General features: G+C 49.0%; 1 protein-coding gene and 1 non-coding gene across 9 annotated transcripts in view; both read right to left on the reverse strand.

Moving 5' to 3' along the window:
• EPB41L1 (erythrocyte membrane protein band 4.1 like 1) overlaps positions 1–22459 on the reverse strand; it is a 139818-nt gene that overhangs the window by 94832 nt on the left and 22527 nt on the right. Inside the window, exon 3 of one of the 8 annotated variants that reach the window (XM_025398577.1) lies at positions 11284–11388. The exons of the other annotated variants lie outside the window; for them this stretch is intronic. The gene's annotated coding sequence lies outside the window, so the exon portion shown is untranslated. The remainder of the gene's footprint in view (positions 1–11283; positions 11389–22459) is intronic. 8 annotated transcript variants of the gene reach the window in all.
• LOC112633905 lies at positions 15623–15726 on the reverse strand. The gene has a single exon (XR_003121664.1). It is a non-coding gene; the product is annotated as a small nucleolar RNA U13 (small nucleolar RNA).

A 22459-nucleotide genomic window follows, 5' to 3' on the forward strand; every position in this document is an offset into this window, starting at 1 on the left:
GGAGGCTGAGATGGGAGGATCATCTGAGCCTGGGAGGTTGGGGCAGCAGTGATCGTGCCAGTGCACTTCTGCCTAGGCAACAGAACAAGACTCTGCCTTGGAAAAATAAATTTAAAAAATTAAAAAATTCAGGCTTACACCTGTAATCCAGTTACTTTGGGAGGCCAGGGCAGGAGGATTACTTGAAGCCAAGAGTTCAAGACCAGCCTGGGCAACAAAGGAAGAACCCCATTTTTACAAAAAAAAAAAAACAAAACACAGTATGCACCTGCAGCCCCAGCTACTCAGGAGGCTGAGGGAGGAGGACTGCTTAAGTTCAGGAGTTCAAGGATGGAGTGAGCTATGATTGCACCTGTGCACGCAGGCCTAGGCAACAGAGTGAGACACTGTCTCTAAAAAAATAAAAAAATAAAAAAGATTTAAAAGTTCTGAAAATGGATGGTAGTGATGGTGTTGCACAATATGAACCTACCCAACACTACTGAACTGTACACGTACCTAAAAATGGTTAAGATGGACCAGGAACGGTGGCTTACACCTATAATCTCAGCACTGTGGAAGGCTGACATGCTTGGGTCACTTGAGGCCAGGAGTTCCAAATCAGCCTGGGCAACACGGTCAAACCCTGTCTCTCCAAAAAAAAAAAAAAAAAAAAAATTAGCCGGACACAGTTGCATGTGCCTGTAGTCCCAGCTACTCAGGAGGCTGAGGCAGGAGGATCGCTTGAGCTTGGGAGGCAGAGGTTGCAGTGAGCCAAGATCACACCACTGCACTCCAGCCTGGGCAACAGAGTGAGACCCTCCCTCAAAAAACAAGTGGTCAAGATGGTAAATTTTAGGTTCTGTATATTTTACCACAAATTTGAAAAATTTTTTGTAAGTTCTAGCAAGAAAACCAAACAAGCAAGTAAAAGGTCATGAGATGATGACAGAGAAATAGGGGGAACTGAAAAAGTGAGACCACAGTAATAGGAAGGTGATCCAAAGAGGAAACACTCACCTCACATGCACTCCCATCCTAAGCTGTCAAGTATAAAGGGAGGAAATTTTCTGGAGGGATTTATATTTCCAGGGTGTTCAGGACACTACCCGCTACCCTCAATTCTGCCCCTACCGAGGGGTTGTTCTGATAATCACTGAACAGGCCTGTGGGAGAACCTACCTCACCCGCTTCCCCTTTCCAGAATCCTCAAGGAAACAGTAAAGGATCGAAGTCTAGATGTAAAGGAAGTCTATCTTTACAACAACAGGCTGAGATAGCAACTTCCAGGCAGAAGAGCAGCTTATGCAAAGGTCTGAGCTATGAGCTATGCGTGGGAGACCTCCAGGGTGGCAGGAGCCTCAGATATGCAGAGGGAAGCAGGAAGGAGGCAGGGGCAAGAGGCGAAAGGCCACAGGCTAGACACTGCACTTCCCCTCATCTCAGTGACCGTTAAATCAATCCCAACCAGCAGGTATTAATATACCCATTTTATGCAGAGAGAAACGCAAATCCAGACAGATAAAGCAACAGATAAAGGAAACACAGATGGTGAGTGGAGAGGGGATTCCAAATCAGCTGACTCCTGACCTAATGCTTATTGCTTCAGCCCATGTAGTATCAGTCCCTAAGGCCAAGACCGTGGGCTCCGGAGGCAGAATCCCAAATCCCACTCTATCCCTCATTGGTTGTGTGATCTGAAAGAAATTACTTAACCTTTTGAGTCTCAGTTTCTTCAACTGTAAAATGGGAATGACCATACGCCTACCTCGTATGGTTTTAAGAGAATTAAACGTAGTATTTCAAGGAAAGTGGATTGCAGGCCGTGATAATAGACAATACAAAGTAGGCTGGGCATGGTGGCTCATGCCTGTAATCCCAGCACTTTGGGAGATGGAGGCAGGCGGATCACTTGAGGCCAGGAGTTCAAGACCATCCTGATCAACATGCAAAACCCTGTCTCTACTAAAAATACAAAAATTAGCCAGATGTGGTGGCGTGCACCTGTACTCCCAGCTACTCAGGAGGCTGAGGCAGGAGAATCACTTGATCCCAGGATGTAGAGGTTGCATGCAGTGAGCTGTGATCAAGCCACTGCACTCCAGCCTGGGCAATAGAGTGGGACCCTGGCTCAAAAAAAAAAAAAAAAGAGAAAACACAAAATAGTGTTCTTATTTATTATGCTTAGGCACCCCTCAGGGACTCCCGCAGACAGACGTGCAGCCATTGCTTCTGCCTACCTGAGGCCAATGCAGCCTTTGGAGCAAAGTAGATGCCAGATCTGGACCCCTGAGGAGCTAATGGCCCAGGCTGGGCAGTAACCTTGCAGGGACAGCCTGGAAACTACCTCCTCCACTCTTTGTTCTCAACTCCATGGCCTGGGTAAGTTGTTCTGCAAATGTTCAGTGGGACACAGTCCAAGCAATCTCTGTTCTCATGGGAATAAATGTAACAGAAACAACTAGGGCTGCCAACTCACCCACCCTTTGGTCTCCACCATGGGCTGGTTTCCTGCCCCACAGTATCTTCTGGGACCAGATGGCCTAGAATGTCAAACCATCAATACCAGGAAGGCCTTTGGATACCATCGAATCCCACCCCTCATGCACATGGGAACACTGAGGCCCAGGAATTAGTGGGGATCTGCTTAAGTTCACAGCGTGAGCCAGTGGCAAAGCTAGAACACAACCTTGGGCTACCAACTCTTTGGTCTACTGGAGTTTCCAATTTATTTCACCATCGCTGTTTCTTGTGTCAAGCTTAAGTTTACATATTTGAAGTTCAAGAGTACAATCACCCCTGCAAGCCTAATTCTGGGAGGTGGCAAGAACTTTGGAGACAGACAGACCTGGGTTCAAATCCCAGCCCCACCGCTTCCTAGCTGAGTGTCCCATCATTTATTTATACAGTAGAAAAAGCCAATGGGGGCAGAGGCTAAGAGCATAGGCTACACTCCTAGCTCTACCATATCATGACGGGTGAGTCACTTTATCAACTGCTGGTTCAGCTTCCTCTTCCGTAAAACCTGCCTCACCTAGTCATCCAAGTATAGAATGAGAAAAATGTAAATGAAGAATCAGGTACAAGGTTTGCTATGAAGTAATGATGGATATTACTGTTATTTATTTATTTTTTTGACAGGGTCTCACTCTGTTGCTCAGGCTGGAATGCAGTGGCAGGATCTCGGCTCACCGCAAGCCTCAACCTCCCAGGCTCAAGCGATCTCCCACCTCAGCCTCCTGAGTAGTTGGGACCACAGGCACATGCCACCACGCCCAGGTAATTTTTGTATTTTTTGTAGAGACAGGGTTTGCATATTGCCCAGGCTGGTCTCAAACTCCTGAGCTCAAGCTATATGCCTGCATCAGCCTCCCAAAGTGCTGGGATTATAGCACCCAGCTGCTATTAATATTATCTTTAATACTATGATTGGGGTGTGCTTTCAGCAGGTAGCAAGAAGGTACTTCCATCTCAAAGCTCTAGTTCTCCTATTTCTCGTCATGGAATCATGGAGTGTTAAGCTGGCCAGGGCCGTGTATCACAGACAACAGAACTGAGATCCAGAGGGAAATGGCATGCTCAAGGTCAGGGAGGAAGTTAATGAGAGGGATGAACTAGAACCCAGATCCTCTTGAATCTACTGACTTAATTCCCTAAACACAAGCTCTTACTTTGTGCATGGGCTTGCTGGGAAGAAATGGTGGTCTTTCAGACCCCAAATACCAAAGGGTAGCAGGATCTCAGCCAGAATGGAACTCATCTTGCCCTCATGGCAGTCCCAGGCCAGAAGCAAGGCGGGGCTCCACGCTGGTGGACCAGGACAACTGGGCTAGCAGCCAGAGTGGCGCCAAAGACACAGCTCAGGTCCTCTCACCAGCTACATAATAAAGTAATTATGGGATTAGGGATAAAATTAGTCACTTGTGTAATTATTTTTCTTAGAACAAGAGCAGAAAGGACCTTTTTCAAGAGTTGTTCCTTTGCCCTCCCAAGAGTATTCATGCAGAGACACAGATGAGTGCACACACACACAAGCACAAGTACACACACAGCAGTGATGGCGGTGTGTGGAGCGGGTGCTTAGCTTTCTGTGGCAGTGCCTCACAGCGGGTCCCACACCTACCAGGCCTACCTCTGAAGGCCAGGGGTGACATTTCCCATTGTCTGCCTCACTGAACACGTTTACCACACTATCACAGGTGCACTGCCCTCCTTCCAGGCCCCATCATGGAGAATCTCTCATACCCCTCCCTGGCCACAGCATATCAGGCCTGGACCCCCAAGCCCTCCCTCCATGTTGGAGGCTAGTGGTACAATTCCAGCAGGACCTGAGGGTCCAGTAATCCAGAGAGATCTTTGGTACTCGCTGCCATGGTAGGCATAATAATGCCCCCCACCCACAAAGATGTTCATGTCTTCATCCCCAGAATCAGGTGAATATGTTACCTCACATGGCAAAAGGGACCTTGCACAGGTGATGAGGTAAAGAGTTTTGAGATGGAGAATGGTCCTAGATTATCTGAATGGGCTCAATGTAACCACAGGGCTTCTTGTAAGTCAAAAGGGGATTTGGGGGAGTCAGAGTCAGAGGAGATGTGATGACGGAGGCAGAGGTGGGAGGGACGCAGCTACTAGAAGGGGCCATGAACCAAGGCGTGTGGGCGGCCTGGAGAGCTGGAAAAGATCAGGTAAGGATGCTCCCCTAGCAGCTCTTCCAACGCCCTGACTTCAGCCCCATATGGTCCATTTTCAGATTTCGACCTCTAGAAGTCTAGGGTCACCCATTTGTGTTGTTTTAAGTATGTGGTCATTTGTTAGGGCAGCATTAGGAAACTTACACAGTCACCTAGGGAGGGGTCCTCAGAACTCACCTTTACCTCCAGACCGAAACGCCCTCCTCAAGGGCTAGCCAGGGAGACTCCTTGGGGCCAGATGTCCCCTGGATATACCTCTGGGGAACAGGCCTGAGCTGGGGCCCCAAGCTCTAACCTAGAGAGATAACTTTGTGGGGGAAAGCACCCCAGAAAGAAGGTGAGGCTCTGGGAAGAAAGGGAGAGACTCCACTTTATAGCTCCATCCAGGGACTCCACCCTTCCCACATATTCTCAAACAGAGGGCCACCTACCCCATAAACCACACCATCCACAGCAGTAGCCTGGCATCAGGGAAAGAGAGCACTGGAGGCGGGAAGCCTGATTCTGGCCTCAGCTCTGCCCCTGCGTCACCAGGTGGTGAGAGACCAGCCCCTTCCTCTCTCTAGGCCTGACCATTGTCATCATGGCTTACTGTATATCAAGTATCTTCCATGCTTTCATGCATAGAAAGCCTCACAGGGACCCTGTGAGGTGGCTCCCTGTCATGATGCTCACTTTACAGCTAAGGAAGTAGACTCAAGGTGGTTAAGAGGGGAGGCTGGCTTGAACCCAGGCAGCCTAACTCCACAGCCCTATTCTGCCTCCCGCCTTAGGATGAATGAATGCATGGACAGAGGATAGTTGGGAGCAGTCCCTACACACAAGGAACAGGCTCTTCAGACCTAAGAGAAATTAAAAAACAGGCTGGGTGTGGTGGCTCACACCTGTAATCCCAGCACTTTGGGAGGCCGAAGTGGGCAGATCACCTGAGGCCAGGAGTTCAAGACCAGCCTGACCAACATGGAGAAACCCCATCTCTACTAAAAATGCAAAATTAGCTGCGTGTGGTGGCGCATGCCTGTAACCCCAGCTACTCGGGAGGCTGAGGCAGAAGAATCACTTGAACCCAGGAGACAGAGGTTGCAGTGAGCTAAGATTCCACCATTGCACTCCAGCCTGGGCAACAAGAGCAAAACTCTGTCTCAAAAAAAAAAAAAAAAAAAATTAGCCAGGTGTGGTGGCGGGCTCCTGTAATCCCAGCTACTCAGGAGGCTGAAACAGGAGAATCCCTTGAACCCAGAGGCAGAGGTTACAGTGAGCCGAGATCATGCCATTGCACTCCAGCCTAGGCAACAAGAGCAAAACTCCATCTTGGGGGGTGGGCGGGGCGGGAAGAGAGAGAAATTTTAAAAAATAAAATAAAAAGAGAGAGAAATAAAAAACAGTTCCTGCCATTCACCCTGGATGCTGGGGGTTAAAGGTTGGCATAGCAGTTTGGCAAGTTTACCAAGAGCCTATAAGGCAGCCACAGCCTTGTACCCAGAATTCCCTTCCTGGGTGTTCACCCCAAGATACATCATCATATGAAATACAGGAAGAACATTTTATGCAATGTTCATTGCACTGTTATTCATAATAAAAAAACTGGAAACAGCTTGAATATCCATCAGCAGGAAAAGGGATGAGTCGATCATGTATTTAATAGAATCCTCAGTAACGACACAGAAGGCAGCTTCCGATACACCGTTAAGAGAAAAATGCAGGGTAGTACTGATGATGCAGTAGAAATTATGACTATGCAAGAAAGAGCAAAGGAAAACTGGTGAAAGGAAACACTCCAAGCTCCCAATCACATTTAGGAGTAATTTTTTTCTGCTTCCTATTTTCCCAAATCTTGGTACTATGTTATTATGGTTTTAATTTAAAAAAAAAAAAAAAAAAACTGCTGGGCAAGGTGGCAAGGTGGCTTATGCCTGTAATCCCAGCACTTTGGGAGGCCAAGGCGGGCAGATCACTTGAGGTCAGGAGGTCGAAATCAGCCTGGCCAATATGGAGAAATCCTGTCTCTACTAAAAATAGAAAAATTAACTGGGCATGGTGGCAGGTGCCTGTAATCCCAGCTACTCAGGAGGCTGAGGCATGAGAATCACCTGAACCTGGGGGGCGGAGGTTGCAGTGAGCCGAGATCGCGCCATTGCACTCCAGCCTGAGTGACAGAGCAAGACTCCATCTCAAAGACAAAAAACAAACAAACAAAAAAAGCTGCTGGGTGCAGTGGCACACTCCTGTAATCCCAGCTACTCTGGAGGCTGAAGTGGGAGGACCCTTGAGTCCCAGAGTTTGAGGCTGTGACTGCACCTGTGAGTTGCCACTGCACTCCAGCCTGGCCAACATAGTGAGCTCTCCTTTGTATTTTTTACAATAAATGAATAAATTGAATTTTTTAAATTAAAAAACGGTATTATTTTAAAGACAATAACTGCAATGCAGCCCTAAGGAACCCACACACCGAACGGTTAAGGAGAGGAGCAGGAACAGGCAAATGAAGGCAGGCCAGAGAGGGGGTGAGAAAGCCAGAAAGTGGGGTGTGCTGGCCCAGGAGATCAAGGAGAGGGAGCGCTTCAGGAGCAGTGAGCCTGGGGTCAGGGTGGCCTGGGACCCACTAGTGACCTGACGCTTGCCCTTATGCCCCCCAATTGCATTCATAACGCAAACCAGGTGCCAAGAATGATCTAATAATCAGCCTTCACACATTCCCCAGGAAGGCGTCTGAAAAAGTGCCCCCACCATGACCAGTGGCTCCAGGAGCAGTATTTACAATGCAAACCAGGCTCCCAGGAGAAGCGGTAACACACACACCTGCGGCCATTCACCCCCCAGTCCAGCCCAAGCAAAACAGGAGAGGCCTCACGTACAAGAGCCTGGTCAGAATTTTCTGGTGTCTTCAGAATAGGACTCTCTTGGTCCATACCAGTTCTACCACCTGTGTTTCCACAGGGACTCGAAAACCACCCCCAGGACCCACCCCTTACCCCTGCCCATGCTGGCTTCTTAGGCCCATCCCTCAGCCTCTTTGAGACACGTCCCTTACATCCTGTACCTCCTCCATGTAAGCTACACAAAAACAAGCTTGCCCAGACAGTCACATCTCACTGGGACAAATTCACCCACCCACACACCCACCAGTCTTTTTTCTTCTGAGAATGCCCCTTCCTCCGTCTCTCCACCCACCTCATCCAGGACCCCAGGCAAACCTCAGCAAAGGAGGGAAGGTCCCCCAGCAACTCATGCCTGACTTCAACATCCCATCCCTGCCTCCCACCACAACTCTGACAGATAGTTGTCAGGTCTGGGCTGCTGCCTCTAGACCCTAGAGGTGGAGAGAGGCTAGGTCACAAAGCTAAAAACTAAACCAGGCTCTGAAGGTCTAAGAAGACCCCTCTAACCCTCAACCTGGTGAGTCAACAAGAAGCAGGGCTGAGTCACTACCAGATGCAACCCCATCACACCCCATGCTAAGAAATTGACATTGCTTACAGCCCAAATGCACGGGTCATCCTCCTGGGCAGCCTGTGGTAATGAGTGTCGCTGGGCCAAGGCAGGGCCAGTACCAATTAAGGTTGCTCCCTTTCCTGCCAGTGAGCTCAGTCTCATTACTTTGCTCCATTTTCAGCTCATCTGAAAAATCCTCATTTGAGGTCCCTGGAGGATCTTAAAAGTGTTATTCAAACATTAGCTCTGACACACAGCCTCCCCCATCCGCCCAATGCAATACTTTTTTCTCCCTGCTTTTTGGCACTGCCAGGAATGAGCAGCATCTAAGGCCCTGCCTGGGGCACCTCAGGTCCTGCAGCCTAGGGCCCCTCCTCGATCTGAACTTTCCCTATCTCCCTGCCTTGTTTAGAAGAGAGAGCAGGGAAGGGAACTTGGTGTCTCCTGTATGGCAGACACATCATCTTGGCAACAAGCCCTGTGAGGTGGCATTATTATTCCTGTGTGATAGATGGGGAGACTGCAACTAAGCCACCCTCCCAAGGTCACCTAGCCAGCAGGTAGACAAGTTAGGTCTGGAACCCAGGACTGCTGAGCTCCAGGGCTCTTCCAGCTGCCCCTGCCCACCCCCGCATGCTCCTGTCTGCACACTGCCTAGCCCCACCCTGCAACAGACATGAGCACCCATCATTTGTTCCTCCTGGCTTCTGACCTTGGGGCTCGGTCCAGGTGAGACAGATGACAACAAGGGGGATTGCAGGATGTGGGGCTTTTAGGACAGGCTTCAGGGAGCACAATTTTTCCTAGAGAAAACCAAAACAATTCTCAAGGCTGGTTGCAACCCCCTATTCTGACCTGCATCTTACAAGGGAACATACGAGAGAGAATGCAGTCAGAGGCATGTGAAGGGCCACGGAAGGTCAGAGAGGAGGGGATGTGGGCTGTGTGGTCAGGGAAGTCAGAGCTGGAAGGACCAGAGTTTAGCCCAATGCCTTCATTTTTCCATGTAGGGAAACCGAGGCCCAGGGAGAAGAGACATGCCCAAGGCCAAGAGTGAGTCTGGCTATGTCAGGATTGGTGTATAGGTTTCCTGATTCTTAGGCTAGTTTTCCTGGACCTAGAAGGATGAAAGGCCTGGAGCAGATGCTGCCCGGGATTAGTGAAAGACGAATAAGCAAGGGTATCCAGCACCCCCAGCTAAGGAGGTAGGACAGAGACACCAACACAGTGCATCCATGGGGACTCCAGCCGTGCTTGTCTCTCACCTCAGGGAAGGTGTAGGCAGAAGAGAGGCCCTTCCATTCACCAAAGCTTAAGCTCCAGCAGGAGCCAATCAGGGCCTCAGAAGAAGGCAGAAACTTCGGTTCCCCTGGCAACTCAGACAAAGGCATCTCCTCATCACTGCAATCAGCTTGGGTGGGGATGCAGACTGTATTCCTCCAGACCCAGACAGGGCTCTCCTCTGCTTTTCTCATAAGGAGGGGGTACCAACCCAATCCCTTTGGTTTTAGCCCTGAAACTTCAGTCATATCTCTGAGCTCATCTCAGATGAGAGGCGGGGTATGGATGAGCCTCACTGTCGGAGGCTTAGGACAATAGCTGAGTCCTCTCCAGTCTGCGGGGGCCCTCCCGCTGCCACTAGGTGTGTGCCTCTGAGATGGGCCGGGGGCTGTGCTGATGTTCATGAGTTTATCACCCCTATCCTCCTCTCCAGAGACAGTGCCAGCTGCATGCCATGGGAAAACCTGTAGCTGGCAGTGAGGTGCCTGGGCCAAGCCCAGCTGTGGCATTATTCACAATCATGAGCAACTTGCATGCACCTTCTCTTGTTCCCATCCGTAAGGAAAATTAGACAGATAATCTAAGACCTAAGTTTCTCTGGAATGTGAGCTTCCAGTCCACACCCATCAAGAAAATAATAGGGAGAGGGAGCACGCAGGAGCTTACCTTTCACCACTCTTGAAAAGTTGCCTAGTCTTGGCCCAGAGCAGTGGAATAAATACACAAAACATTCCACTGGCCGGGCATGGTGGCTCACACCTGTAATCCCAGCACTTTGGGAGGCTGAGGCAGGTGGATCACCTGAGGTCGGGAGTTTGAGACCAGTCGGACCAACATGGAGAAAACCCGTCTCTACTAAAAATACAAAATTAGCCGGGCGTGGTGGCACATGCCACCTGTAATCCCAGCTATTCGGGAGGCTGAGGCAGAAGAATCAGTTGAACCCAGGAGGCAGAGGTTGCAGTGAGCCAAGATGGCACCATTGCACTCCAGCCTGGGCCACAAGAGAGAAACTCCGTCTCAAAAAAAATTTTATATATATATATATATTCCACTAACTGGAACTGCCTCTTTGTACATGCTTTGAAGAAAATCACAAGAAAACTGATAGACTCTGAAATACAGCTTCCAAATAAAATCCCCAGCTTTGTTACCACCAAAGGAGGCCAAGCTGCCACCCCTCTTTAGGAGGTATGTACAGTGTCCCCACAGGAGGCCCTCCTCATCCCTAATGGAGGAGTCATCATTCAGAGATTTTAGAAAGATTTTCTACACAGAGAGTCAGATGAAAGAGAGGTTTCTCAGGGAGCTACTGAATTCCCAGAAAAGTCAAACTACAGGCATCAAAACCCACATGCACTGTCCATACTTTCAGCTTTATAATCTCATCAGCCACCCCATTGAGAAAGCCTGCAGCCATCCAAAACAAGTTCCTTTCTCCCCCCTCCCTTCCCAGAGACCCATCAGGCCCCACACTCTGTCCATTCTCTGTCTCAACTCACTCTGGGATCTATTCCCTCTTCTATACTTCCACGAGCCTGAGATGAAGCCCATCGCTTCTCACCAGGCCACACCAATAGCCTACCATCCGTCTCCTGGTCTCCAGGCTTACCCTTCCAATTCATCCCCCCACTGCTAGAAATCGGATCACATCATTCTCAGCCTAATACCCTGCAGTGTCTTCATCGCTTTCCAGGTAAAGTGTCAGCTCCTGGCCAGTACACACGGGCTGCAGGAGCTGGACCCACCTGCCACTCCACTTGCCTCCTTGCCATCCACAACACACACAGGAAACTCCTGCCATTCCAAAGCACCCTCCTGTTTCATGCCTCTGTGCACTTGTGGTTGAATCTACCTTTCTGAATCCCCCACTGTTGAATGGAAGATAATAGCTCACCTTTACTGAGCGCTCAGTAGGTGCTAGGCTTTCTGCTAAGCCCTTTGCAGGTTCTACCTCATTGATCCTCCCCAAGAAAACTATGAGACAGGTACAAACAGCAGCCTGTTTACAGATGAAGAAACAGAATCAGAGATTCGAATGAGCCTAGCAGAAGTCACACGGTTGATAAGGGGAGGGGCTCAAATAGAAATTCAAGCATCTGACTCTTAGGTCACCCCTAACCTCCACTCCCCAGAAACAGTGTAATGGCCACGTGGAATCAGAAAACACAGCATGCTCCTAACTGTGTCCCCTCCTTCTGGGCCTGTGGGAATAGCCTGTCTCAGAGAATGACACCAGAAAGGTTCCCAGCCTGTCTCTCTCTGGGTTTGTCTGCCACCCTGCACCCCCACCACCATACAGCACAGCCCCTTGAGAACGCAAAGTGGCTGAGCCCACATCTCAGAAGTAGGGCTTTATAGTTACATTAATGGCCCAGCAATGACTTCCAGCTACTGTCTTTCAGGAAGTCTAAACTCTTTGGCCAAGCATCAGGGACCCCCAAGATCTGGCACGAGCGCATCACTTTCCAACCTTAATTGCCCGCTGCATCCCCTACCCACCATGTATGCAATCTATCGGTGGGTATTTATCTCTGCCATGTCAGTTTTCACTAAAAGCTGCCATTTATGAGCACCTCCTGAGAGCCATACCCTATGCCAGGCACTCAACCAGCACTCTCTCATTTCCTTACAACTCATTCATTCATTCATTCATTCATCCAACAAATACTTATTGAATACCTACTGTGCACCATGCCATGTGGAATCCAGAGTGAACATGACATTAAAAGAAAAAGACAAATAGCTACAAATTGTGATAAGCATTATGAAGGAATCAAGAGGTGGTGAAAAAAGCAGTGCAGGGGGTGGGAGGACTAAATTAAACTGAGACGTAAAGAATAAGAAAGAGCCAAGGTGGCAAAGAGCCAGGAAAAGAATTCTAAGCAGAGGGAACCTAAGCATGTGTAAAGGTCTTGAGGCTGGAATGAATTTGCTAAATGAATAAAGAGAAGACTCCTGTGGCTGATGGAAATTACCAATAGAATCATTTCCAATGACCAATAGAGACCAGTAGAGATAGATATCTGGAAGGGGAAGCAGGGACCGGCTCACTCAGGGTTCTGTACACCATTGTAAGGAGTTTAGATTTTATTCTAAGGGCAGAGGAAAGGCACTGAGTGACATGGTCAGATTTGTGTTTTTGTTTTTGTTTGTTTGTTTTGAGACGGAGTCTTGCTCTGTTGCCTAGGCTGGAGTGCAGTGGCGTGATCTCGGCTCACTGCATGCTCCACATCCCGGGTTCCATTCTCCTGCCACAGCCTCCCAAAGTGTTGGGATTACAGGCGTGAGCCACCGCAGCCAGTCAAATTTGTATTTTGCAAAGTTCACTCTGGCTGCCACTTGGAAAGGAGACTTGGGAATGTAGACAGTGTATGTATTGTATGCAAAGTAATTGGCATAGCACTGGCACATAGGTGCTCAATGAATGTTAATTCCCTTTTTCTTCTCTCTCTATCCCCCATCTCAGACTGGGAATGTCCTCTTCATCTAACTCCCATTCCTTCTTCTGATCTATACATTGTTAGAACTTAAATTTTCTGCCCAGGCGCAGTGGTTCGCTCCTGTAATCCCAGCACCTTGGGAGGCCAAGGTGGTGGATCACCTGAGGTCTTTGATCACCTGAGGCCAGGTGTTTGAGAACAGCCTGGCCAACATGGCGAAACCCTGTCTCTACTAAAAATACAAAAATTAGCCAGGCATGGTGGTGGATGCCTGTAATACCAGCTACTTGGGAAGCTGAGGCAGGAGAATCGCTTGAACCCGGGAGGCGGAGGTTGCAGCGAGCCGAGACTACGCCACTGCAATCTAGCCTGGGCAACACAGCGAGATTCTGTCTCAAAAACAAACAAACAAACAAAGCAACAGAACTTAAATTTTCTGAGGGCATGTGATCTGGAAGACATGTGTCTTCCTGATTAGATAGGGAAACTGAGGTCCAGCGAGAGTACACAATTTTCCCAGTGTCACAGAGGGGGCCTGTTGCAGCGGTGGAACTTTCCTGCCTTCCCCTCTTCCCCCGAACCCTGGGCTGATCTGAAGGTCGGGAGGAACGAGAGGCAGCAAGTGCGAGGGCCTTTCCTCTGTGTTCTTGTTCTCTACCTCTGCCCCTCCCCCAATCACAGAGCCGTCCAGAAAGCCTGGTTCTCAGTCAATTATGGTCTCAGGGTAAGTGGAGTGTGGGAGGGGGCCTAGAGAAAGCCCCATCTCTAGGTATCATCTCTCCTTCTGCTTGAACCAGATAAGGGCAGGCCAAACTATAGAAAGAAAACTTTCCCATGGAGACTGGATGCTTGCTAGGATGTTGCTGATCCTATCGACATCCCCAGGAAGCGAGCAAGGGTCGAGGCACTCATTTTACCAAGGCAGAACCTGCGGCAGTCAGTGCTCTATCGTTTGTTCAGGAATGGAGAGAAAATGGCAGAGTCCCAACTAGAATCATACAACGTGGCTGTCTGAGGATCACTGAGCCCAAAGACCCATTGTACAGGTGCTGACACTGAGGTCCAAGAAGGGAAAGGGGCTGGCCAAGGGCCACATACCGAGTAAGTAGTGGAACCAGGACTAGAAGTCTGCGTGGCTTCTGCCTTCCAGCTTGCCAGGAAGCCTTCCTTGAGAAAGGTAGAAAAGGCAGCAGAAGTGAGGCTGGGATTTGGGGGTATGGGGGGAAGCACAGGGCAGCACTGACTCCTCAGCTGTGCCCCACCCCAGCTCCCAGCCCTCACACTGCTCACGGGTGTGGCTAAACCTGCCAAACCAGTCTCTGTGCCAGAGCTGAGCAGCAGAGCCCAGAGCTTCAGGGTTGTGGGTGAGGCTGTAGACACCAAGAACCAGGAAGGACACAGAGAGGCTCTTCCAGGGCCTGCTAGCCTAGGCCACATGGCCACGGCCAGGAGAAAGGATGGGCACTCACAGCTGAGCGGCTCCACCACCAGGAACGGTGCACAGCAGGACTCACCAGGCCTCCTGTCCCCATTTGGCACAAAGTCTCGCCCTCTGCATTGCCCCCTCCTCTGGACACTCAACCTATAGGCTGTTTGAATCAACTGGGCAAGAGACCCAGGAACTTATCCGAGAAACATGACAGGAGGCAGGGAAACATGACAAATGACATGGAGACACTTCTCCCCCACCAACCATAAGCATCAGGATAAAATGTGGCCACTCTCCACCTGGCCAGGTGCACACAGGCTCTATCCTTTGCCCTCCCCCACTCCGTGAGCAAGGCCCAGGAACAGCTGAGCACACAACTCACTTGTGCAGGGAGGGGTCAGTAGATCTGGGTTCCAGCATAGTTTGGTGACACTTGGCAAAGTCTTGGGGAAAGCTGCTCTTCTAGGGCTTTGGTTTCACCACCCTTCCTGAGGCAGGACTAGGTTAACTGCATAGTTTCAGGGGCCTTGAAGGTCTGCTCTCACTCCATCCCCACTCCAGCCTTCCCCACTTCCTGCCCAAAGGTAAGAATAAGAGGTTACACCCACCAGTGCATGGGGTCCCTGCTGGACAGGTCTGGCTTCTGTGTCAGGGGCTGTGTTGCTGGAACCTGTTCCATCAGCTCTGAGAAGCCAGCAGGAGACCCCACAGGCTAGAGTGTGGGGAAGCTGATGAGCTACCCAGCCCAGAGGTCACTTCCAGGGCCTGTGAGACCCAGGAGCCAACTGCCAGGCAGGAAGGGACCTTGGAATCAGCCTGGGCTCCTGTGAGCACATGACACATAGACCAGGCAAATGCCCCACAAACGCCAGGGACTGTTCTCATATTCCAGCCAATCCCCTCCTTTGGTAGATGGGGAGGAAGAGGACCAGAGAGAGGCAAGGACCAGCCTAAGGTCACCCAGCATGGCAATAGACGAGGCAGCATCACAGCCCAAGCCTGACCCCTAACACAAGGGCTCCCAGCACATGCTACCTCCCCCAACAGAGGTATTTTTTCCAAATTCGAAATCATGCATCCCATGGAGGAACCAAGAGACATCTTTGTCACTACCTCTTGGGAAATGCCAGAGAATGGTATGAAGTTCTGCTTTCGGACTGCTATAACAAAACACCATCAACTGGGTGGCTCATAAACAACAAAAATTTGTTTCTCACATTTTTGTGAGAAGTCAAAGATCAGGGCGCCAGCAGATTCTGTGTCTACAGAGGGCTGCTTTCTGGTTCAGAGATGGCTCCTTCTAGCTTGTCATCATATGGTAGAAGGGAAATCTAGCTCTCTGGGATCACTCTTTTTTTTTTCCATGTCAGACAGGTAATGCGTTGATGTTGTAACAAGGTTTAAAGGTGGCACATCTCACACACGTACGTGAATACCCAATCATCATGCTCATGAACTACCAAAGGCTCTGGGATCTTTTATAGGGACATTAATCCCATTCATGAAAGTGGAGCCCTCATGACCTCATCACCTCCCAAAGGCCCCACCTCCTAATACCATTATCTTGGTGGTTAGGATCTCAACAAATAAATTATAGGGGGACACAAACATCCAGACCACAGCATGTGTTTACCTGCCATGTTGGCCTCTGTATCCCAGTACACAGGACAAATTGGAGTTTTTAATAACAATGTGCTGACTAAATCAGGACTCAAGGGAGGAGCAGCTGGAGGCAGAATCCATTTCTAGGCCCAAGCACTGGGGTGGTGGGTAGGAGAAAGAGAAACAGAGAGAGAAAATATGAATCTGGCTGTCCAGGGCTCAGGCTCCAGCCAGGCTACATCAAACAGACAGGGACACAGTCGGCCTAGAGCTTCAGAAATCCTAGATTCAAAGGCAAAAGGCAGATTGCCCATCACACTGAATGTATGGACTTCAAGGCCTGTGTGTGCTTCTGGGGCTTGCTAAGTTCACCGGACCAGTCCTTCTTTGCTCACTCAGTCTTCAGCTGGACTGATTGTCCTTTTCCTTCTGTGTGCTCTACAGTCCAGTGGATAAGACTCAGTACAGCCTCTGGTTTTGAATCCCACCTTCACCAACACTTAGGCAAATTATGACACCTTTCTGTGCCTCAGTTTCCTGATCTGCCAACTAGGGACTATACTATAACCTATTTCTTAGGATAAGGATTAAATGATTTTAAGTGACACAGAAATGAATCACTTATAACCATGCCTGGCTTAGAGTAAGGGCTTGATAAATGGTCATCTGTTTTAATGGTTATTAGCGCTTAGTGATAATGTTACCGACAGTTTCTAGCTGTGATCAGTTGAAGGCCAGAACAGCAATGTCAGGGGCGGACTCAAACTGAGGAGGGCTACTTGGAGTGATGAAGCAAGGACTAGCTTGGTCTGAGAGAGAGGGCTCCTGGGCTCAAGTTCACCTCTATCAGGCTCACCGTGTGACCAGTGCAGAGGGTACAGAGGAGGAGGGTGGGCAGGGAGAGTGGTATTGAAGAATGGGTTGAAATGGGCTTGCCCTGGATGGAGGGCAGAGGGAAATCTAGCATTGTTCCTCGCCTGCTTAAAATTCATCAGTGACTCCTGCTCTTCTGAATCAAAGCCAGCCCTAATCTCATCACAGGATTCAAGGGCACCCTGGACTGACATGAAGACACCCTACCCTGCCCACCCTTCCCTTCCCTTCCCTGCCCACCTTTCCCTCCCCTCCCCTCTCCTCCCTTCCCCTTCCCTCCCCTTCCCTTCCTTCTTTCTTGCTTTCTTTCAAGATGGAGTCTCGCTCTGTCACCCAGGCTGGAGTGCAGTGGCTCAGTCTCGACTCTGCAACCCTCCCAGGTTCAAGCGATTCTCCCGCCTCAGCCTCCCAAGTAGCTGGGATTACAAGCATGCACCACCATGCCTGGCTAATTTTTGTATTTTTAGTGGAGATAGGGTTTCACATCTTGGCCAGGCTGTTCTCCAACAGCGATCTGCCCACCTCAATCGACCTCCAGCGATCTGCCCACCTCAGCCTCCCAAAGTGCTGGGATTACAGGCATAAACCACCACACCCGGCCACACCTTGTCCTTTCTTTTGGCCATCTTTCTGATCCTTCCTGGTCCAGTCAGTTGTCAGACTCCAGAGCAATCACCCTGCTATCCCCAGGGCTAGTCAGAGCCCCTTCAGGCATTGCAGCCCCTGAGCCCACCTCCCTTCAGTACTAATCACAACATATTGTCAGGGCTTGGTTCTTCATCTGAGTCTCCCGCTTGACTACTGAGAATGAGAGAGGTCTTGGCACATCGATATCAGTATCTCACCATCCTCAGGGATAGCTCAATTATAGAAGTACTTGGTTAAGGTTTGCTTAATGAATCAGGGGCTGGAGGAGATAGCATAAAAACTTATTTCAACTCTCTAAAACTTTAATTCAATTGCCCTGGGTAAGTCATTTAATCTTTCCAGGCCTCTATTTCCTTATCTGTTAAATGGGGATCATTATTCTTGCCTTGCCTCCTCCTCACAGCTGCTGTGAGGATCAAACAAATGTACTTTATAAGATGTTCTTACATCAAAAAAAAATTTTTAAGTAAAATGAATAAATACATGTTACATTCATTAATGCATTCATTCAACAAATATCTATTAAGCACCTACATGTGCAGGGCATGCTCTAATATAATCCTAGGTATTCTTTTTTTAAAAAAATTGAGATATAATTCATATGCCATAAAATGTACCACTTTACAACATACAATTCACTCCTCTTGAGTATATTTACGTATGGAGTTGTGCAGTCATCATCAGTAATTCCAGAATCCCAGTTGTTCTGGCAAGTGCTGAGCTATAACCTCCAATGCTCCTTAAGAACCTGAGTCTCCGCTTCTGGTTTGGCCTAAGTGCTACTTTTCTGATAAAGCTCAAGGAGCCCCTTGGAAGAATTTCTCTGGGATAGAAGTAGAGCAAAAGATAGGCACTCAGTACACTCTGTGTTTTTGTTTGTTTGTTTGTTTGTTTTTGAGATGGAGTCTTGCTCTTGTAGTCCAGGCTGGAGTGCAGTGGCTCAATCTTGGCTCACTGCAACCTCCACCTCCTAGGTCCCAGTTCAAACAATTTTCCTGCCTCCGCCTCTGAAGTAGCTGGGATTATAGGCACGCGCCATCTGTGTTTCATTTAATGAAACAAAGCAGTAGATTTTCCTGGGGAAAGGCCCATCATATTAGCCGAGTCCAAGTCTTTTCCTAGCCTTGCCTCTCTAAGCTGTCCTGAATGTAGCCATTGTGCTGACACTTGCCTCAGTTTCCCTATCTACTCCCTGAGCAGCAAGCAGGCTGAAACCCATTCCTCCAACATCCCACAGAGGGATGCCCCCTAACAAATGACTAATCTTGTCCATCTTGTCAGAAGGAAAAGACTAGCCTGTTATGTTAGCTGAGATTGGCAAGAGTCGTAGGTTGGGGCTGGATTTGGGGGACTCTCAGATACAGAACTGGTGAGTGAGGCTTTACTCTGGAGGCCTTAGGAAGCCTGGAAAGGTCCGAACTGGGGACATGACCCCTCCCCCACACTGGGCTGAACCAGAGAGGGAGTCCTGGATGGAGGTGGAGAGGGACTAAGAGGCCAGCCAGAGGCTGTCCCAGTAGCTGTCAGCACTGGGCACTGAGAAGAAAGGTCAGGATTCCTGGACACTGGCTTCTATCTTCTAGCCCTGCTCTGCCACTATCTTTTGTGCAACCTTGGAGAAGTCACTTACCTTCTCTGAGCCTCAGTTAACCCACCCACAAAATGGGGATAATTATACCCTTCCTGCCTTATTTCTCAGGATTACAAGGAAAATCAGATGAGATGAAAAATTGAAAAGCCCTAAAAAACAAACAAACAAACAAACAAAAAAGCCTTTTGTAGAAAAAAATATAAAGGACTTTGATTCTAGTTCTAGTGTGAGCCAGGTGATAAGGGCCATGGTGTTGAAGGACCCTAATGAAAGAATTCTTCTGTCCTTCTCTGCCTCTTTTCCCCTTACAGAAATGCTAGAATTCCTTCAAGAAGGATTGAAGAAATCCAGGGACTCCAGAGACCATAAGAGTCACAGAAGAAATAATGGACGTCTGGACCTTACGTGGGCAATATTCCTGAGGCCTGGGTCCCCCAGAGACACCCCTCTAGCTCTCAGGCAGGCCAGGAGGAATGATCTGTTACCATGTAGAGGAGAGGATAGAGAGCAGCCAGGGTAGCCAGAGTCAGCATTTCAGAGCCACTGCCACAGGAGGAAGAATTGATGGGCAAGAGCAGGGGAGGGAAGGGGCAGTTTTCCATGTTGAGTCTCTAGGTTTACGTCCTTCCTTCAGGAGACAATGGCACAGTCATTCACATTTCATGTGACAACTGCATTTGCATCATTTTCCTCTTCTGAACCTCAACTTCCTTATCTGCAAAATGGGATGATAAAACCCCTGACTCACTGTGAGTCCAGCTCAGGAAAAATAACTGCTATTCTACCCTTTGAAACCAAGAGAGCTCCTAGCATTACATCATACTCTTCCCCCAATTTCCCACCTGTGTTGTTTGGAGAAAAATCCAAAGGCACTTTAGGAACAGAGCCCAGGCCTCTGGGGGGCATTATCCACCTTCTGACAAATGGATGAGATTAGCTAAGGGAGGGCACAGGAGAAAGGAGCCCCTCCATGGGTGAGAGGCACATGCTTCAGCCTGTTATCCAGGGAGGACATGGAGAACCCTCCTGAATGGCTAGTCCAGCCATTCTGGTGCCTGGAGCACTGTGCTGTCTGGAGAAAGTGCTGATCCCTGGGGAATGGACCATTCTTCCCTCCATTCACCACCAGGAAGAAGGGAATGAAGCACTGACAGCTGTTGGTGCCCAGGTACCTTGTCTACCCTCCAGATAGGGCCTGTCCACCTCACATCAGGAGGAAAGGAAGGAACTGAGCACCTGTGTTGAGCTCTCCTGGAGAAGATCAAACCTCTTCACATCTATGAAGAGAACAGTCTGGAAGAAGGAGGCACTTTCTGTGGGGCCTGAAAGCACAGCTGGCCACAACACCCCCCATCCTCACCCCCACCTCAGCTCTTTCATTCTCCCCAAGCTTCACTACCCCTGCTTCTCTCTTCCAACCCTTCCTGGAGATCCCTCCCTGAACTGAATGTCCAAATCCTAGTTCCCTTCAACTTAGATCAAATGTCCCCTTCTCCCCCTTTCCCTCACCTCTCTCCTCTGAACTTCAGTTGCATTTTTCCTGTCCCTCTCAGTGGCAATTTGCATGCTGACTGTGTCACAATCGCATCTGCACACATGTATTCCCCCTCTAGGGGACACAGCTGACTGCAGTGGGTTCTAGTACAGGCTCTTGAGCTAGGCAGACCTGAACTCAAATACCAGCTTTGCAGTTTCTTAGTTACTTATTCCCTCTGAGCCTCAGTTTCCCCTGGAAAATGGGGACAATAACAGAACCTACTCTCTGGAGTTGTTGTTGCAATTATTATTATTATTCTATTTTTGAGACAGTTTTGTTCTGTCGCCCAGGCTGGAATGCAGTCATACGATCGCAGCTCACTGCAACCTCCACCTCCTGAGTTCAAGTGATTCTCCTGTCTCAGCCTCCCAAATGGCTGGGATTACAGGTGTGCACCATCACGCCTGGCTAATTTTTGTATTTTTAGTAGAGATGGGGTTTCACCATGTTGGTCAGGCTGGTCTCGAACTCCCGACCTCAATTGATCCACCCGCTTCAGCCTCCCAAAGTGCTGGGATTACAGGTGTGAGCCACTGCACCTGGCCTGCTGTTGCAATTAAATGACATAATGCACATAAAGAGTTCAGCATGGAGCCTTGCACAATGTCAGTAATGTGACTTATTGTGATGGTGACCGTTCAGGCAGGTTCATGGATGATTTTTCTTGATATCTCCTGAAACACCTAACACAGAGCCATATGCTGTCTGGATGGATTTGTATGGAGGTAGACATGTGCACTGCATAGGGAAGCCCTTTTCAACAGGCAGAGCAGTGCAACCTGGGCCTGGGCTGCCTCTGTAGGTCATGAGCTCCGTGCATACAAGCAAAAGCAAGATGGCTACTTGGCCTACCAAACAGAGGCTGGAGATGCAGTGGTCAGAGCATGGTCTCTGAAGCCAGACACCTTGGGCTTGAAACCCAGCTCCCTTACTTATTCAAAGTGTGGCCTTAACTTAACAGGGCCTCAGTTTCCTCATCGATAATATGGGGAAATAATAGGAATCATAGGACCTACCCAAAGACTGTCATGAGAGTTAAATGAAAGAATACACATAAAGCAACAGAACATGCCTGGCACAGAGAGAGTAATTCAATGCACATTCGCTATTGTTATTATTGTTGGCATTTGCATTACTATAACTGAAGAGGGGAGTTACAGCCCCTTGCGGGCCTATGAGCTGTTACAACCTAGGGTTCCACTAATATCCTAGGATGTTCTCGTGGTCTGCCAACAGTCTTCTACTCCCCCTATGTCTGGTGCTAGCTATGCCCCTACATTAGCTACATGGGTAGCATCTGACCCACACCTGGCCACTCAGAATATTCCTATCCTCCCAGCAACAGTGACTGAACCACTCAGAGTCCTTCCCTTGGATTGACATACAGATTCTAGAAGAAAAAGAGTCTCCCTTTTCTGTTTGGATTGCTAAGCTGGGGCAGAGGACAGCTTAAAAGGGACAAATAAACAGTGATGGCAGAGAGAGTGTCAACCTGATTCCTCATTCTTCAGACCCATGAACTGCCCCAGGATCCATTAAAGTCATTGTTTGGTTTAAAGCCACTTTGAGTTGAGTTTTTGTCACTGGTTTCTGGAAAAAAGCCATGCCCAATTGTATAGACCCTAACTAAGATAAGGTCAGCGCTGGCCATGGGCAGGGCCAAGCAGAAGCCAGTATTATAATGACTCTTGTGTATGTGGCACCACCCCTATCATCTGGGTTGCAGTTGGGCAGTTTTCAAAGCCTGTTCTCAAGAATACCCTGACCCAGTGTCTTTAGACCCTGCTTCCTAGAGCCCTGGGAATTTGCAGAGGTATCTCCAAAAGCACCCAGGAAACTAAGAGCCATGAGGAGGGCAAAATTCTGGGGAAACTGCCCCAGAACCAGACAAGTTCTGCTATAAATGCTTACAGTATTGGGTTTCTGCTGTCCAAAAAGATTTGAAAAACT

The sequence above is a fragment of the Theropithecus gelada genome, chromosome 10, assembly GCF_003255815.1.
Source record: "Theropithecus gelada isolate Dixy chromosome 10, Tgel_1.0, whole genome shotgun sequence".
Classification (NCBI taxonomy): domain Eukaryota; kingdom Metazoa; phylum Chordata; class Mammalia; order Primates; family Cercopithecidae; genus Theropithecus; species Theropithecus gelada.